The sequence below is a fragment of the Oryctolagus cuniculus genome, chromosome 1 (genome assembly GCF_051225735.1).
Source record: "Oryctolagus cuniculus isolate XC-2025 breed Fujian yellow rabbit chromosome 1, ASM5122573v1, whole genome shotgun sequence".
NCBI lineage: Eukaryota > Metazoa > Chordata > Mammalia > Lagomorpha > Leporidae > Oryctolagus > Oryctolagus cuniculus.
The window spans coordinates 112,689,154-112,704,544 of NC_142867.1; positions in this window are offsets into that span (position 1 = coordinate 112,689,154).

Consider the following 15,391-nt stretch of genomic DNA (forward strand, 5'->3'; position numbering starts at 1 on the left):
TGCTCCACTTCCCATCCAGCTCTCTGCTGTGGCCTGGGAAAGCAATGGAAGATGGCCCCTGTACCCAGGTGGGAGACCAGGAGGAAGCTCCTGGCTCCTGGCTTCGGATCAGTGTAGCTCCGGCCATTGTGGCCAACTGGGGAGTGAACCAGCAGATAGAAGATCTCTCTCTTTCTCTCTCTCTCTCTCTCCCTCTCCCTCTCCCTCTCCTTCTCTCTCTGTATAACTCTGACTTTCAAATAAATAAATAAATCTTTTATTTAAAAAAAGTGGTTTTTGCACCAAAATAAATTTACCTTTTTAAAACATTGATTGATCGATTTGAGAAGCAGAGAGACAAAGAGCTCCCATCTGCTGGTTCATTCCCCAAATGCCTGCAACGGCTGGGGCTGGGCTGGGGCCAAAGCGGGGAGCCAAGAACACAGTCCAGGACCCCCGTAGAGGCGCCCAGGTATTTGAGTTGTCACTGCTGCCCCCCAGGGACTGCACTGGCAGGAAGCAGGGGTCAAGGACCGGGGGCTGGAAATCCAACCCAGTTACTCCAGCCTGGGGGGCAGGCTCAGCGCTGCTAGGCTAAACATCCACTCCCTAAACTTACCTTTCAATTCCATGTGTCACGAACTTTTTGAAGTCCCCTCATGGAGGGGGACACAGCCCACTGGTGACAGTCTCTGGAGGGCGCTGACCAGCACAGCGCCCTGACAGGCTCTGGCCGGCCCAGCCGGGGCAGGCGGGCCTCCCCGCAGCATCGGCAAAGACAGGTCGTGCTTTCTCCTCTTCCCAGGCACTCCAGATCAGAAGCTGCCCTTTCCCACACAAAGCATGTTCAGAGATAGTCACTGACACCCAGCCCCGGCCAGGCACTGTGCTTAGAGCACGGGTGCATCGTGCACACAACAGACGAATACCCCTGCCCCCTTGAGCTCAAGTCCATAGTCAACGTCAGCAGGAAATAGGTGGTATGCTAGGAGGTGAGAGATGCTGCGGGAAGGGAAGTGTAGATCAGGGCGCTGGGAAGAAGGGAGCTGGGTTGAGGGCCAGGGATGGTGTGGAACAGGTAATGGAGGAAGACTTGGTGGGAGCTGAGACCGGAGTGGAGATGTGAAGGAGGCGAGGGAGTGGGCCGGGTGGTGTGGGGGAGATCACCCCAGATAGAGGAGCACCAGGGCCCTGAGTGAGAGGCCCCTGGGAACCCAAGGAGCCTCAGCGTGAAGAGGGCGGGGCGGGAGGTGGGCAGGCAGCATGCCCCCTGGACTGCCGTGGCAGGGTTGCCCACAAGGAGCTGGTTTACATTGCAAAGGGTCCCCATGACGACCTGTGGGGAACAGACTGCAGAGGGACAGGGGGTCAGTTCAGAGGTCATGGTGTCCCCAGCCAAGGTGGGGTCTGTGGTTGGATTCTGGATGCAGTCAGGCAAGGTGGCCAGGCCACCAGCACCACCCCCATCCATTTCAGAAAAGGCAAGTTCCAAGGTCCTGGGTGCCTTGGCTCTCTGCCCAGGGAAGTGCCCCAAGGACGCCTTCTCTCCCAGGACCCCAGTGGAAGACCCCATCACAGCTGGGGATAGCCTTGTTCAGGTGGGGGCTGGGAGGGCAATGAGAAGGCCGGCTTGCACCCCCTCCCCCAACACCTGTTGGCACCAGGCTGACAACAGCAGCCGAGTCCTAGAGAGGAGAAGGGCCCTTCGGTGAGCTTAGTCGGTGGCATGATGGCAAATGTGTAACAAGGGGCTCTAAGAAAAACTGTGAGTGTGTAATTGTACTGATACAAAGGAGACATGGCGTCTATTTTGCAAATAATAAAATATACAGTACCCTTTATTGTAAATTCCATAGAAACAATTGATTTTCACAGAATGCTTCCGTTGATTTTTGCAAAACTCCTGCATTTGTAGCCAGCCTGCGGTTGCAATTGACAAATGAGTGTAAGGTTCTGTGTGGCTGTTGCTTGATATTTTCACTCCCATCAATGGGCAGGAAAACAGGGAAACAGTGAAGATATTTGTTGGCCCTTCCTTCGTTTATCAACGATGGGAGCCACTTCTTTGTTGCATTGGATAATAGCTTTCACTTACTGCAAGAATATTCCCTCAATTTTTTGTGCTATTTGCAATGTCATAGCTACAGACACAACAGCCTTTTAAGTTTAAGATGCATTATGAAGAGCTTCTCCTGGCACTTGGTTAGGTCTAGACAAATAACGAAACAATAAAACCTTGATTTACAGCACCTGCCTGCTTCCGTGTTGTGAATCTTCCCTGGCTGATGGGGTCCAGGCCACCACGATGACGCCGAATGCGGCTTTGGGAAGAAGTGCTGCGGAAGGTGCCAGGACACAGAATTTCCACCAGGCAGACCGTGCATGGCAATAACCTCAAGAGCATTGATAATGGCAAAATGCTGCACCATAATTAGGAAGTAATGAGTTTTGAGTGTTTATTACCTTAGTGTTTAATATAACTTGTTTAATTGTAGTTTATATCATCTAATTTTTAATAATGGCTGTGCTCATCAGCTACCTTGCAGCCTCACCGGGAGTTCAGCGCTCGGCTCTTAAGAGCCAACAGAAGCCAGCTCCAGCCACTCACTGCCTAACAGGGCTGCCGGAGAAAGCTGGCCAACTCAGGGGAAACTGAGGAAAAAGGGGAAACTGAGGCTGGGGGATTGGCGTCAGTTACCCATGGCCCTGGCAGCTGAGCAAGGGGAGGGAGGTGGGAACTTGAGAGAGGTGGAGGAAGCAGCTCCGTCCAGGGCAGCAGAGGAGACAGGGTCCCCGCGAGTGAGGGGCACCCCACCCACCCCCACGGCCACTGTGCCCCTGCCCCGCCCTGGCCTGGGCCAGGCCCTCAGCACAGGATCTGGGTGGCTCTTTCTGGAGAGACTGCCACCCCACAGAAGCATAGGCTGTGGCTGATTAACAAATTAACTGCAAATCATGCGCCAATCAACGTAAATAACAAGTTTGTCCACAGGATGGGGAATCTGCAGGTGCCAGCCTTCTGCCGCGGGGCTTGTCACCGCGTCAGCACACAGGGTCAGGGCGCGGGGCGCCGGGGGCGGGGTGGTGATCAGAGCTGCACCCTCCCAGCATCTAGGGACAGGCAGTGCGGGGCTGAGAGGGAGGTACGGCCACCCCCATGCAGTACCTCCTCCCTGCCCCAAAAGTCCCAGAGTCCTGCTCTGCCTCGGCGCGCTCCTTCCCTGCTCAGCCACCGCGCAGTCCCAGACAAACGGTGACAATAGCAACCCCAGGCCCTGCCCAGGCCCTCCCAGGTACCAGGTGTGGAGGGAGAGGCAATTTGTCTTCCTGGACAGCCAGGTCTGTAACTCTACCTTTCAAAAAAGAAAAAATTGAGTTAATGCAATAAATCCTTGGCTTTCTTGCATTCAATACTTGGCTGTTTGTTTTCCACTCTTGTTGATCGGCCTGCTTGGCTGGGCAGCACCTCCCCAACTGCTCTCCCGATTCAGCTGGGATGGCGGGTGGAGGATTCAGGCCTCCTGTGCCCTGGCTCCCTGGCCTGGCAGCTCACCCCCATCCCAGGACTTGGAATAGGGGGGTGCTCACGATGGATGGCAAAACCTCTCATCCCCCCCCAGGGGTCTGTGTGGCCGTCTGGGGGACAGATCTGCCCACAGACCTGGTGCCTGGACTCTAACGCCCCAGGGTTTGGAGTAGGGTACACAGGTGGGTCTGGGAGGCACCCATCAAGGCTCAAAATGAACAGGTGCCTGTTCCTGCCCCGCCTCCCCACCCTCAAATTTCCCAGTGAGAGTGTCTCGGTCCCAGAAAGGAGCTGAAATTGGGCCCAGCTCAGCCTTGGGCAAGCTGGGAGGAGAGAGCAGGTGGGGGAAAAGCTGCAGCTGAAGGAGGCGGAGAGCAGAGGGGGAAGGCAGGAGCGGAGGGAAACGCTGACACAGCATCCCGTCTGCGTGTTCCTGCCATGAATCACTCTCAGGGCGGCCGGGGAGCCCACACAGCGGGAGGGCTGAGATGCAGAACTCCCAGATCCTCGGCCCAGCACCTCCCGCTGGAGGGCTGGGGCACCTCGGGCTTTCCGCCCGCCTGGGCCCTGTGCGGAGACTGCCCGCGGGGCTCACGGCTGGGGCGGGGGGCTGTCAAGTCACCCTTGCTCCCACGAGGATGAATGACGGCAGAAGTGCCCGGGGCTCAGGAGCAGGCCTGTGCTGTTGTGACCCCAACACGGCTCTGAAAGCACGGCCACACGGTCTGCTCATCTGATTCCCACCACACAGAACGTGGAGACAGCAGAGACGTCACCCCGTGCTTGTCTGACAAACCGGGGGTTTCAGGCTCAAAGAGGTAAAGGGAACTCCCAGGCCGCCCCGGACCCCCGGCTCATTATCCCTGACCACCCCCTTCCCCTTCCCTCTGCTCCAGCCCGGCGCCTCTGGGTCGGTGGCTGTCCCGGGACGCTGGGGTCGGGTGACCTCAGCTGCCTGCTCAGCACAGCGCTACCAACAGCACCACCTCCTGGAGAGGACGCTGTCTCCAAGGGCTGAGCACAGCGCCTACCACAAAATAAGAGCTCAGTGAGCATTGCTACCGTATCCTGAGGTTCATAGAGCAGCGGGTGGGCCCACGGGCTCTCCTGCCACTCCAAGGCTGAGAGAGGGGCATGGGACCGCCCCCTGCACCCCCCAAGTCTCTCCCGATACGAAGGGCCCAGGAAGTGATTTCCACAGCTGTCCTTGCTTTGCCCCCTGCACCCCTCCCCACACTGGTGTCATCACCAGTGATGGTTGAGGACACAACACCCCTCCCCCACCCAGGGATGGCACAGCAGAACCCGGGCTCCTAGGGAACGTCCGAGGCCAGGCTCTGACCTTGGGCTTGGAGCTGACCTGAACTGGGAGGGATGATTTGCTTCTCACCAAAGTCGCGGTTTGGGAAGGAGCATGTGGCCTCAGTACCCTCAGCCGTAGCGTGGGGCTGATGATAGCCACAGTGGCGCTTGAGCAGCGTTGGCTGGGCAATGCACCCCTCTCTGTTCCTTCCCCGTGGAGGCCAGGACGAGCCCCAGCGTGCCCGATCATCAGGCGTAAAGGTGCTGGGGACCCCGGGGGCATGGAGGGCCCCCTGCTGCTGCTTCCTGGATGTCCTGCCCCACCTGCTGCCACAAGCCCTGTCCTCCACCGCTGCCTGGGTGCCTCGTCCCTGGCCTTCCTCCACACCCCACGGAAGCGCGCACATGGCCTCCGTCTGCAGCCCTCACCCGGGCCACTACTACGAGTGCTCGGTGACCTGTCCCCAGGCGCCAGGGGCTCCGCCCCTAAGTGGTGTCATTTCGCCGGGGTTCCGTGTTTTGATTTTGCCCAGCTGCGTCTGTGCGCATGGAGATTAATCCTGTTAGCTGGCGGGATTAGGGCTACTTGCTGTTTATCAAGAGGGCTTGTGAGATTCCTATTTGACACGCAGCCACCTGCCCCCTGCGCAGGGAAAGCTCCAGCCTCCGTCTCAACACAGCTGCCAGTCGAGGCGGAAGGGCCGGTTGCAGGGGTCACCGCGACACGGGCCCACTCACCAGCCTGACTGCTCTGCCTCCTCGGCACTGCCTGGGGCTCTGCCTTCCCCGCACGATCCCTGACTCCTGCATCTGGGAGTGCAGCGGACTCGGACTAGGGCTGCGGCTGCTCTGGAGCCGGCAGGAGGCAGGGCGCCCCAGCTTTCCCTCACGTCACTCACCTGCCAATGGGAAGGAAGGCCACGGTCCTGGCAGGTGGCTGTCAGCTGTGGGGCCGCAGGTACGTCCCTGCGACTCAGTTTTCTCAGCTGTAAAGTGGGGCTGATCCCATCCTACTTAGGGAGAGATTTGTCCTGAAGGTGAACCAACATCATTCCTTGCAAGGTGACCGGCCCTGCCCGCTGCTCCTTGGAGAGGCATGGGGTCAAGGATGGCTCAGCTGGAAGTGCCCCCATCACAGGCCCTCCAACACGGATGAGCCCGCTCCTCCCGGGGGTGCGGCTGAGGACGCTAGTCCAGCCCCATCCCGCCGCTGGCCTGAGCGGCACCTCCTCCCTATAAAGAAGCCATCAGACCCCCAACCCGTCCTCCCACTCAGGGAGTGCTTCCTGAACACAATCACCCATCTCAGGCTCCCCTACCCCCCCAACTCCCACGGAAACCTCAGCCTCATTTTGCTATCAGCTCACTTTTCTCTTGGTAAACAGCTCTATTGAGATGGGATTCCCATCCCATACAACTCAGCCCTCCGATGGTTTTCACAAATTCAAGCAACCATCCCCACAGCCCATCTTCATCGTCATCCTGAAAGGAAGCCCCGGGGGCCGGCACAGTGGCACAGTGGGTTAAGCCACTAGCCTGCAAGGGACTCTGACATCTCACATGGGCACAGGTTCGAGTCTCGGCTGCTCCACTTCCTATCCAGCTCCTTGCTCATGCACCTGGAAAGGCAGTGAAAGATGGCCCAAGTCCTTGGACCCCTGCACACATGTGAGAGAACTGGTTGGAGTTTCTGGCTCCTGGCTTTGGCCTGATCCAGCCCTGGCCATTGTGGCCATTTGGGGAGTGAACCAGCAGTTGGAAGACCTCTATCTATCTATCTCTATCAATCATCTATCCCTCTCCCTTTCCATCTCTCTGTAACTCTCCCTTTCAAATAAATAAATAAATCTTTAAGAAAGAAAGAGAGGGAGAAAGGAGCCCATACCATGTAGCTACCGCCCTCTCTTTCCGCACACGCTCGCCCTAAGCCGCTTCCACTCTATGTTCTGTCCACACAGATTTGCTTATCCCGGGCTGTCCTCTGGCTGCAGTTCTTCCGCTTGGCGATGTTTTCTAGGCTTATCCATGACGCAGCGTGCGTCTGTATGTCCTTCCTTCCATGGCAGAGTGACATCGCAGGATACACCACAATTTATCTCCCCACTCGTCGGTTGATGGACACGGGGGAGGCTTCCACTTTTTGGCCGTTGTGCGTCCCACGGCTGTGCACCTCTCTGTGGGTTCAGTTCTTCTCGGTCCAGCCGCATGAGTGGCGTTGCTGTGTTGGAGGGCGAGCCCGTGTTCCACCCTCTAGGGAGCGCCACACTGTTCCCCGCAGGGGCCACACCCTGTGGACCTGCTCCCGCCCAGTGTGTGCGAGGGCCTGGCCGCTTTCCACGCTCACCAGCACTTGCCACTGTCAGTCTCTGGTTCTCACCATCTGACCAGGTGTGGAGCCACATTTCCCTGTGGTGTGATCCCGCAGGTTCCTCTGGGAAGCTTCCCCTCACCTGTTCCTTGGCTGTCCGTGGGTCTTCCCTGGAGACGTGCAAGTCCAGGTCCTCTGTCGCTTTTCTAACCAGGTTATTCACCTTCTTCTAATTATTGAGTTGTGAGTGCTGTTTACATATTCAAGATCCAAGTGCCTCTGCTCAGATGTGGGCATTTCACTGAGCCCACCCTGTGGCTCAGAGGGAGGACCTCACGGACTCGGGTTCAAATCCCCACTCAGACTTTTAGCAGTGGTAAATGTGTCATGGAACTCAATGACACAATCAAGGCTGCGACGCCTGTGGATAGCCTGTGCCAGGCTCCTGTGTGTGCCTGGTCCAGGCACGGAGCTGGGAGTTTCGCCACCTTCCCCCCCAGGGAAGGTGTGGATCAGGACCCTGAGGCCCAAAGAATTTGCTAAGGTTCAGAGCTCGGACTTCCACAGCCAAGTGCCACCGTGCAATTCGCCCTCTCAAGGCAGGCAAGTAAATGAGAGGACACCATCACTGACGGGGACCTCCCTACCTACCTCGCAAAGCAGTCTGCTCTACAGCTGGGTCCTTCTACCTGCCACAAACTTCTGTCATTGTGCAGAAATCACCAGTACCCGCCGTCAACTCCCTTGCTGGCCCTGGTCCCTGGGCTCTGGACGGCACCGGCTGCCCAAGTGCTTGAGTCACCATTGCTGACAACTCAGGAACACGGAGGGTCCCGGCCCCTCCCCCGCGCATGCGCACGTGCACAAGCCCTAGCCCTGGCCCGTGTGACCCCAGAGCTGTCTGCGATGTGCCTGCCTCCAGCAGGGGTCAGGGAGAGCCCCATCCCCCTCCGTAGACTGCAGACCCCCCCACAGGGAGCTGAGGCCCTGTGGATAGCCGCCTGGCCACCCCATCCACCCCAGACCAAAGCAGCAGCAGGACCCAGGTGGGCTGCGGAGGAAGCCTGAGGCTGGCTGGTGGGAAAGGGGCGCATTGGGGGGGGGGGGCACTCCTTCAGCAACCTGAGCAATCTCACGCTTGGTTAGCTTTGCGACTGGCATGGCTTTGGGGCTGACCCCTCGCGGCCGCGTGGCTGACCTGACCACAGGGCCTGAGATGCTAATTCCAGGTTGTGAGGTTTGCAGGAGCTCGGGGCGGGGCGGGGGCGGGCGGCGGGGGAGCACTGCTTGAGTCATCTCCCTCCCCCACGGCCAGAAAGCAGAGCAAGGCAGGCGACCTCTGCCCCCCCCCCCAGCACCGCCCCTGGGCCTCCTTGCTACACGAGGGGTCCCGAGAAGGGGCCCCTCCTGGCTGCCCCTCCGAATCCGGGCTGGGAAGGGCAGCCCGGGCCTGTGCTCTCCGACCTCTAGGACCGAGAGGCTGGCACACCGGGGCCCGCACGTCCCGCTGTGTCCCAGAAGCAGCGCAAGTCCCCGGCACCGGCATGAGAGAGGCTTGTGCCTGCCTCCGCTCGTGACTCCCACGTGTGCAATGGGGACAGCAGTGTCCGCCAAGTCACTGCAAGGACTGAATGAGCGATTCGATCTAACCCCGCAGCGTTAGATCCCGTAGAAGCGCTTATGCGGCGCCGGCACACCGGATTCTAGTCCCGGTAGGGGCACCGGATTCTGTCCCGGTTGCCCCTCTTCCAGGCCAGCTCTCTGCTGTGGCCCGGGAGTGCAGTGGAGGATGGCCCAGGTGCTTGGGCCCTGCACCCCATGGGAGACCAGGAGAAGTACCTGGCTCCTGCCTTCGGATCAGCGCGGTGCACCGGCCACGGCGGCCATTGGAGGGTGAACCAACGGCAAAGGAAGACCTTTCTCTCTGTGTCTCTCTCTCACTGTCCACTCTGCCTGTCAAAACAACAACAACAACAACAACAACAACAACACGGAGTTACAGAAACGCAGGCAAGATTAGTGGTTGACGGGGTCGGGGGGAGGGGAGGAGGGGTGGGCGGAAGTACCTTGAAAGAGAACCAGGAGAGATCCTGGTGGCGCCTGAACTGCTCTGTGTCTTCATTTTTTGTTTTTTTGAAAGACAGAGAGACAGGAAGAGGGAGAGCTTCACCCACTGGCTCACTCCCCAAATGCTCACGGCGGTCAGACCTGGGCCAGGCTGAAGCCAGTAGCTGGGAACTCCTTCCAGGTCTCCCACGTGGGTAGAGGGCCCAGTTACTTGAGCCCACCCAGTTACAGGCAGCTGGGATGGAGAGCGGGGCTAGGACCCACGCGGCATCCTCCTGGCTGCACCGCAGGCCCGCCCCACCGTGTGTCCCGACTGGTCCACGCCCAGGCCCGCCCCACCATGTGTCCCGACTGGTCCACGCCCAGGCCTGCCCCACCGTGTGTCCTGACTGGTCCACGCCCAGGCCCGCCCCACCGTGTGTCCTGACTGGTCCACGCCCAGGCCTGCCCCACCGTGTGTCCTGACTGGTCCACGCCCAGGCCTGCCCCACCGTGTGTCCTGACTGGTCCACGCCCAGGCCCGCCCCACCGTGTGTCCTGACTGGTCCACGCCCAGGCCCGCCCCACCGTGTGTCCCGACTGGTCCACGCCCAGGCCCGCCCCACCATGTGTCCTGACTGGTCCACACGCACGTCCTGCTCAGGATTGCTAGGCAGAATCACACAGCACCACTGGGAGGAACTGGAGACGGGGCACACGGCACGCTGGGACCCCACTGCAAATCTCTCAGAATTAAAAGTTTGATTTTTAAAAAAAGATTTATCTGCTTATTTTGAAAGGCAAAGATTCAGAGTGAGAGGGAGAAACAGAGAGAGAGAGAGAGAGAGAGACATCTTTCATCTGCTGGTTCACTCCCCAGATGGCCACCACAGTTGGGGCTAGGCCAGGCCAAAGCCAAGAGCCAGGAGCTTCCTCCGTCCGGGTCTCCCACATGGGTAGCAGGGGCCTAAACACTTGGGCCACCTTCTACTGCTTTTCCCAGACCATCAGCAGAGAGCTGGATCCGAAGAGGAGCAGCCGGGACACAAACTGGCACCCATACAGGATGCTGGCATCACAGGCTACAGTTTTACCTGCTATGCCACAGCGCTGGCTCCAAGTTTAATTTTTTTTTTTTTTTAAGGAGAGTTATTGCCGTAATGCCTGGTGGCAAGGGAGCACCTGGAACATTAGCCTCTCTCCCGGGGCTCCTCTTGAAGCCGGTGCAGCCATAAACGGTCACAACGGGCTCAAAGACAGAGGCCCTTGGGATCGGCACAGGGACAGACTCATGGGCCTGGAAGGGCCAGCAGGGCCCTGCCTGGCCTCGTGCACCCCAGGGTGCTCTGTGTGCGCGGCGGGCGGGCTACACGCTGGGAGGACAGCCGCGAGATGCACTTTAATTAGCGCACGAGGAAATGACATCGGACGACGAGAGCCCCGACTTCTCCCGACGGCGCAGGGAAAATGGAAGCCCAGCATTTTCAATTTAAGGTTTAGTTAGATAATGCCTATTGGTGCCAGTAGATTACAGAGTGGATATTAAATCCTGCAGGATTTGGAATCCGAGCCTGCAAGTGGAATCCGTAAGTAGGGGGAGTGGCCAGGAGGAGCCGGCTGGCTGTCTGCAGCTGACGGGAGAGCCCCTCTGTGGCAGAGTAGCCGGCACAGAACCCAGTGCCTGGGCCCACAGACCGCTCCACGGGGGAGGGGGAGGGGCCTGGCGAGGCCCTGGGGTCACCTTCCACACTGCCTCCCGGAGCAATGGTCCCACTGCACGTGGTCCAACTGCACCCGCAAACTTGGCGATCAGAGCAGAAACCGACTTCAGCCTCTCCCAACACTTCCCTCTCTGGTCCAGCCAGTCAGCCCTTGTGCTTCCTTCAAAATGACTGGAGTACTCCTCCAGGAAGCCCTCCCTAACTACCCATGGGCTGCCCCTGGCATTGTAGTCACCCCAGGTTACCACAACCTGTCACCCTTTGAAGGGTGTGACCACGATTTACTGTCCTACACCCTTGCGCCCAGACACCAGGGAGTACCCACAGGACACAAGTGGCACAGTTGGGAGGGCATGACAAGTCCATCTGCTTTCAGCAGCGACTACATGCAGATGTGCGGTGCACTGGCAGCGGTGGAGACCCAGGAGGTAGGAAAGGGGCCACTGGAAACCCCCTCCCTGACTGCCTCGCAGCCCCGGCTCCTCCTGTGTAGTCACCCAGAAGGCTTTGTCCTCCCCCGGCTAACTACGTCTGTGCACTCCCCTTCCTGGACACAACCGTGCGTCCCTGGGGCTTTGAGCCAGGCCCTGTGGCTGCTGGAGCGCAAGGAGCCCAGCCCTGCTCCTCCGTCTGAGGGGCGTGCAGCGGCTCCTGGGGGCCCGCGGGGGCTGGCTCCAGGTCCCCAGCGAGGGCTCCACAGCTGCAAATGCTCAGGACCCTTATACAAACAGGTGCAGCCTCCCATACGCTGTCAGTCACCTCCCGATCGCTTCCAATACCCAGGGCAACGTCAGTTCTATGTGAACCGTTGTTATGCTGTGTTGTTTAGGGAATAGTGACAAGGAAAACCACCCTGTACATGTTCAGTCCAGATGCAGTTATTTTCGGCATAGTTTCTGGCTGCAGTTGGTTGGATCTGCAGATGCGGGCTGCGTCGTTACAGAGGGCTGAGCGGTCGGTGTTGACTGGCACCCATCTGAGGCATTCCTGGACCCCAGACCCAGGCAGCCACAGTGGGCAGCCTCAGGAGTGTGGCCGGGGCCGGGGCTGAGTCCATGGGACAAGGGTAGGGACCAGCAGCCCTCCCTGGGGCCGGGGTGATGTCTCTGGCAGACGCAGCGCGAAGGCTGGGGCTCAGGGCAGGAGACTGGAGCAGCGTATTAGTGTAAGTAGGATGAAATGTATAGATGAGTTACCGCGGCCGCCTGTGCTCGCAGCCGCCAGCCCTGCGCGCTGGAGCGAGAGGCAGCAGCCTCCGTCAGACCCGTAGCTCCGCTCCCCTGCCAGACATGGCCCAGGGCCCCAGAGGAGAAGGAGGCCCAGGGCTCAGCCTGTCTTCGTCTCGTCTCCCAGGAACCAGACCCAGTTGGCCTTGGGGGGGTGGGGGGGTCCTCCCTGTAGGCCGGGTTTGAGTTCCGCACTGAGCAGAAGCGGGGTCGGCAAGGAAGGGGCCTCCTTCTGCCCTGCTGCCCACCTGTGCCTCGAATTCCCGGGTCCCGCCCGACCCTGGGCCCCGCACAACACCGGGCCCCGTGGCCGCCCTTTTTGTGTTATCCTCAGCTACACCCCGCATGTCGCTGTTGGCAGCCCCATTTCACAGATGAGAAAGCCGAGGGCTCAGAAGCACGAGCCACTGTCCTACTGACCCTGCTGCTCCCTGGCAGGGTCAGGGCTCCGGCCATGGACAGCACACCGCTTCCGACATGGGTACGGGCGAGAGCCTTCCCTGCCGCCATGTCACCACACGGCAGGATCCCTGCCCCCACCCCAGCCGATGGCCGCTGAGCCACCAGCCCCCTGCCTGCAGCTGGAACCTGCCCCCCCCCAGCTGCCCATTGCCCTTTGCCTGCCGTCTCCTGCTCCCCCTCCTGCCCCTGGGCCTTTGCTTATCCCACCACCTGCAGTGTCACGACCAGCAGCTGCACCGCTTCCTGCACCTGCACCTGCACCTGCCCCAGTCAGCTGCTGCCAAGGGGCTGGGGACCTCCGCTCTCGTTCCGCCCACATCCACCCCGAGCCTCTGCTTAGGCATGACCCTGACGGCTCACGCAGCACAGAGCGGCCACCACGTGTACGGAGAAGGCCCGGCCCCGGGGTGGCCCCATGCCTCCTGGCCCTGCTGCCTTGGCTGCCAGGCCAGCCTCACTCCCTTGGGGCCCCCAAGGGCTCCTCATCCCTGTTTCCACACAGCAGCCTGCCCCTCCGCGAACGCCTGCCCACCGCCCCACACACTGCCCTGCCCATTCTTCCCAGCCGGGCTGCCCTCCGCTTCCCTGACCGGAGCTGAGGTCCGTGAGAGAGGCAGCCCCTGGAGCCCGGATCTCGGCACAGGTACAGCGGCCCGTGGGCTCCTTGGGGGCACGGGCTCTAGACCTCTGGGGAATACCAAAACCCAAGGATCTCAAGCCCCCGAGGTGCACTGCTTACTACATATACAGAACCTGCGCACGCCTCCCATGCCTTAGACCATCCCTAGATGCCTTAGGATACCTGAGGCCGTGTACGCACTACATAAACAGTCATTACGCTGCGTTGTCTAGGGAATAATGATGGGGGGGACCTCCACCTGTTCAGTACGGACAAAATCTTCTTTGTCAAATATCTTTGATCCGTGGCCAGTTGAAAGCAAGAATGCAGAGCCCACAGACATGGAGTGCTGGCCGTGTCTGCGAAGGAGTGAAGGTGCCCCCATGCCTCCAGCCCTGCCCCTCCACGGGACACCTGTGCGCCTCTCTCCCCTAGGCCTGCTCAGCAGATCCGATCTCGGGTTCAGGCTCTTTTTTTTTTTTTTTTTTTTTTTTTTTTTTTTTTTTTTGACAGGCAGAGTTAGACAGTGAGAGAGAGAGAGACAGAGAGAAAGGTCTTCCTTTTTCCGTTGGTTCACCCCGCAAATGGCTGCTACGGCCGGCGTGTGGTGCCAATCCGAAGCCAGGAGCCAGGTGCTTCCTCCTGGTCTCCCATGCAGGTGCAGGGCCCAAGGACTTGGGCCGTCCTCCACTGCCTTCCCGGGCCACAGCAGAGAACTGGACTGGAAGAGGAGCAACCGGGACAGAATCCGGTGCCCCAACCAGGACTAGAACCCGGAGTGCCGGCGCTGCAGGTGGAGGGTTAACCTAGTGAGCCGCAGTGCCGGTCATGGTTGGGGCTATCTTCCAGTCCTGCCCTCCTCCTGGCCAGTGCACCCCTGAGCCACCAAACACCCACGTGCTCAGCCCTCAAGGCACATCTCAAGTCCTCCTCCCAGCGCCCCAGGGCTGCCCCTGCAGGTTGGGAGTGCAGCCCACTGGGCGCCAACCTTGGATAAACGCTGAGTGTGCTGCCCTTGGCCCATTGGGAAGCCAGAGAGGAAACAGACGCGTGTCTATTTGGGAGTGGTTTCCTGAGACCCGAAAGCCCAGACGAGACCTCCCCGCCTGCCCTTTCCCGAACCTTTGGAACCCTGGGTGCCGGCCTCATCCTCCAGGGACGAGGTGCCCACACACAGGCAGCCACAGCCTCAAGCAAGGCGGGGCGGGGTCTGCTGGTCCCCAAGGTCCTGCGCCCCTCCCCTTAGCTCCCGTCAGCCTCAGCCTTGGCAAGGGGATGAATTAGGAGCCAGGAGTTGGCACACACGCACCGAGCAATTAGCGTTTATCGCCCTTGTTTACCTAGCTGAACAACAAGCTCCTTTTCAGGCTGAACAATCAATGCGCAGAGAAGGCCGCCCGGGCCACTCTCGGGAGCTGGCTGCAGGGTTGAGGACGGGGCATGAGCTGGCCTCCTCTGGACGACCCCCCCCCCGCCCCGCCCCGGGAGTCCCTCAGGGCCAAGGCTTACACTTCCCCGCGCTGTCGGCTCTGCCTCCCGGTCCTCAGCTTCCCCGCACTTCAGGGGCCCTGGCGTCCATCTCTCTCTCTTCACTGGGAGGTCAGCCTGGCACAGAGTCCTGCCTCGTGCCCCTGCCCCATCCACCCATGTCCCCTTCAGGGGCTGCAGGACTGAAGCTGAAATGCGCACCCAGCTGGTGGCCTGACGTTCTGTGGTCACACACGCGACGTTCTAGAACAGGGAGGCGTGTGTAGCTAATGCAGACAGAGGAGAGAGCAGTGGCTGGCCTGGTACAGGGTCTATGGGATCTTGGTCCTGCCTGCCTGGGTTGGGGAGGGAAACGCAGAGTCGGTAACCACGGTGAAATGCTGCCCCCTGCTGGTCATCTCCCAGAACTGCAGGAGCCCTGCTGATTCTGTGTCAGGGAAAGATGGGAAACCCAGCCTGGCAGGGGGTCTCCCTCTCCCCTTCCTCAGCCAGCATAGGTTAAAAAGGACCAGAAACTCAAGCTTCATCCCAGGCTGGGCTAATGCCTTCCTTGCTGTCGCTGTCACTTTGTGTTTAATTCCATTGCAATAGTTACATTGGAATCCTTCAGTGGCTGCACACTTGCTATGCAGGTAGTTGGCACACCTGTATGGCAGGGTAGTGTGCAGCTGACTGTGGCAGAGCCAGGATCCATCCCTGGGAAGCCCCCGCACT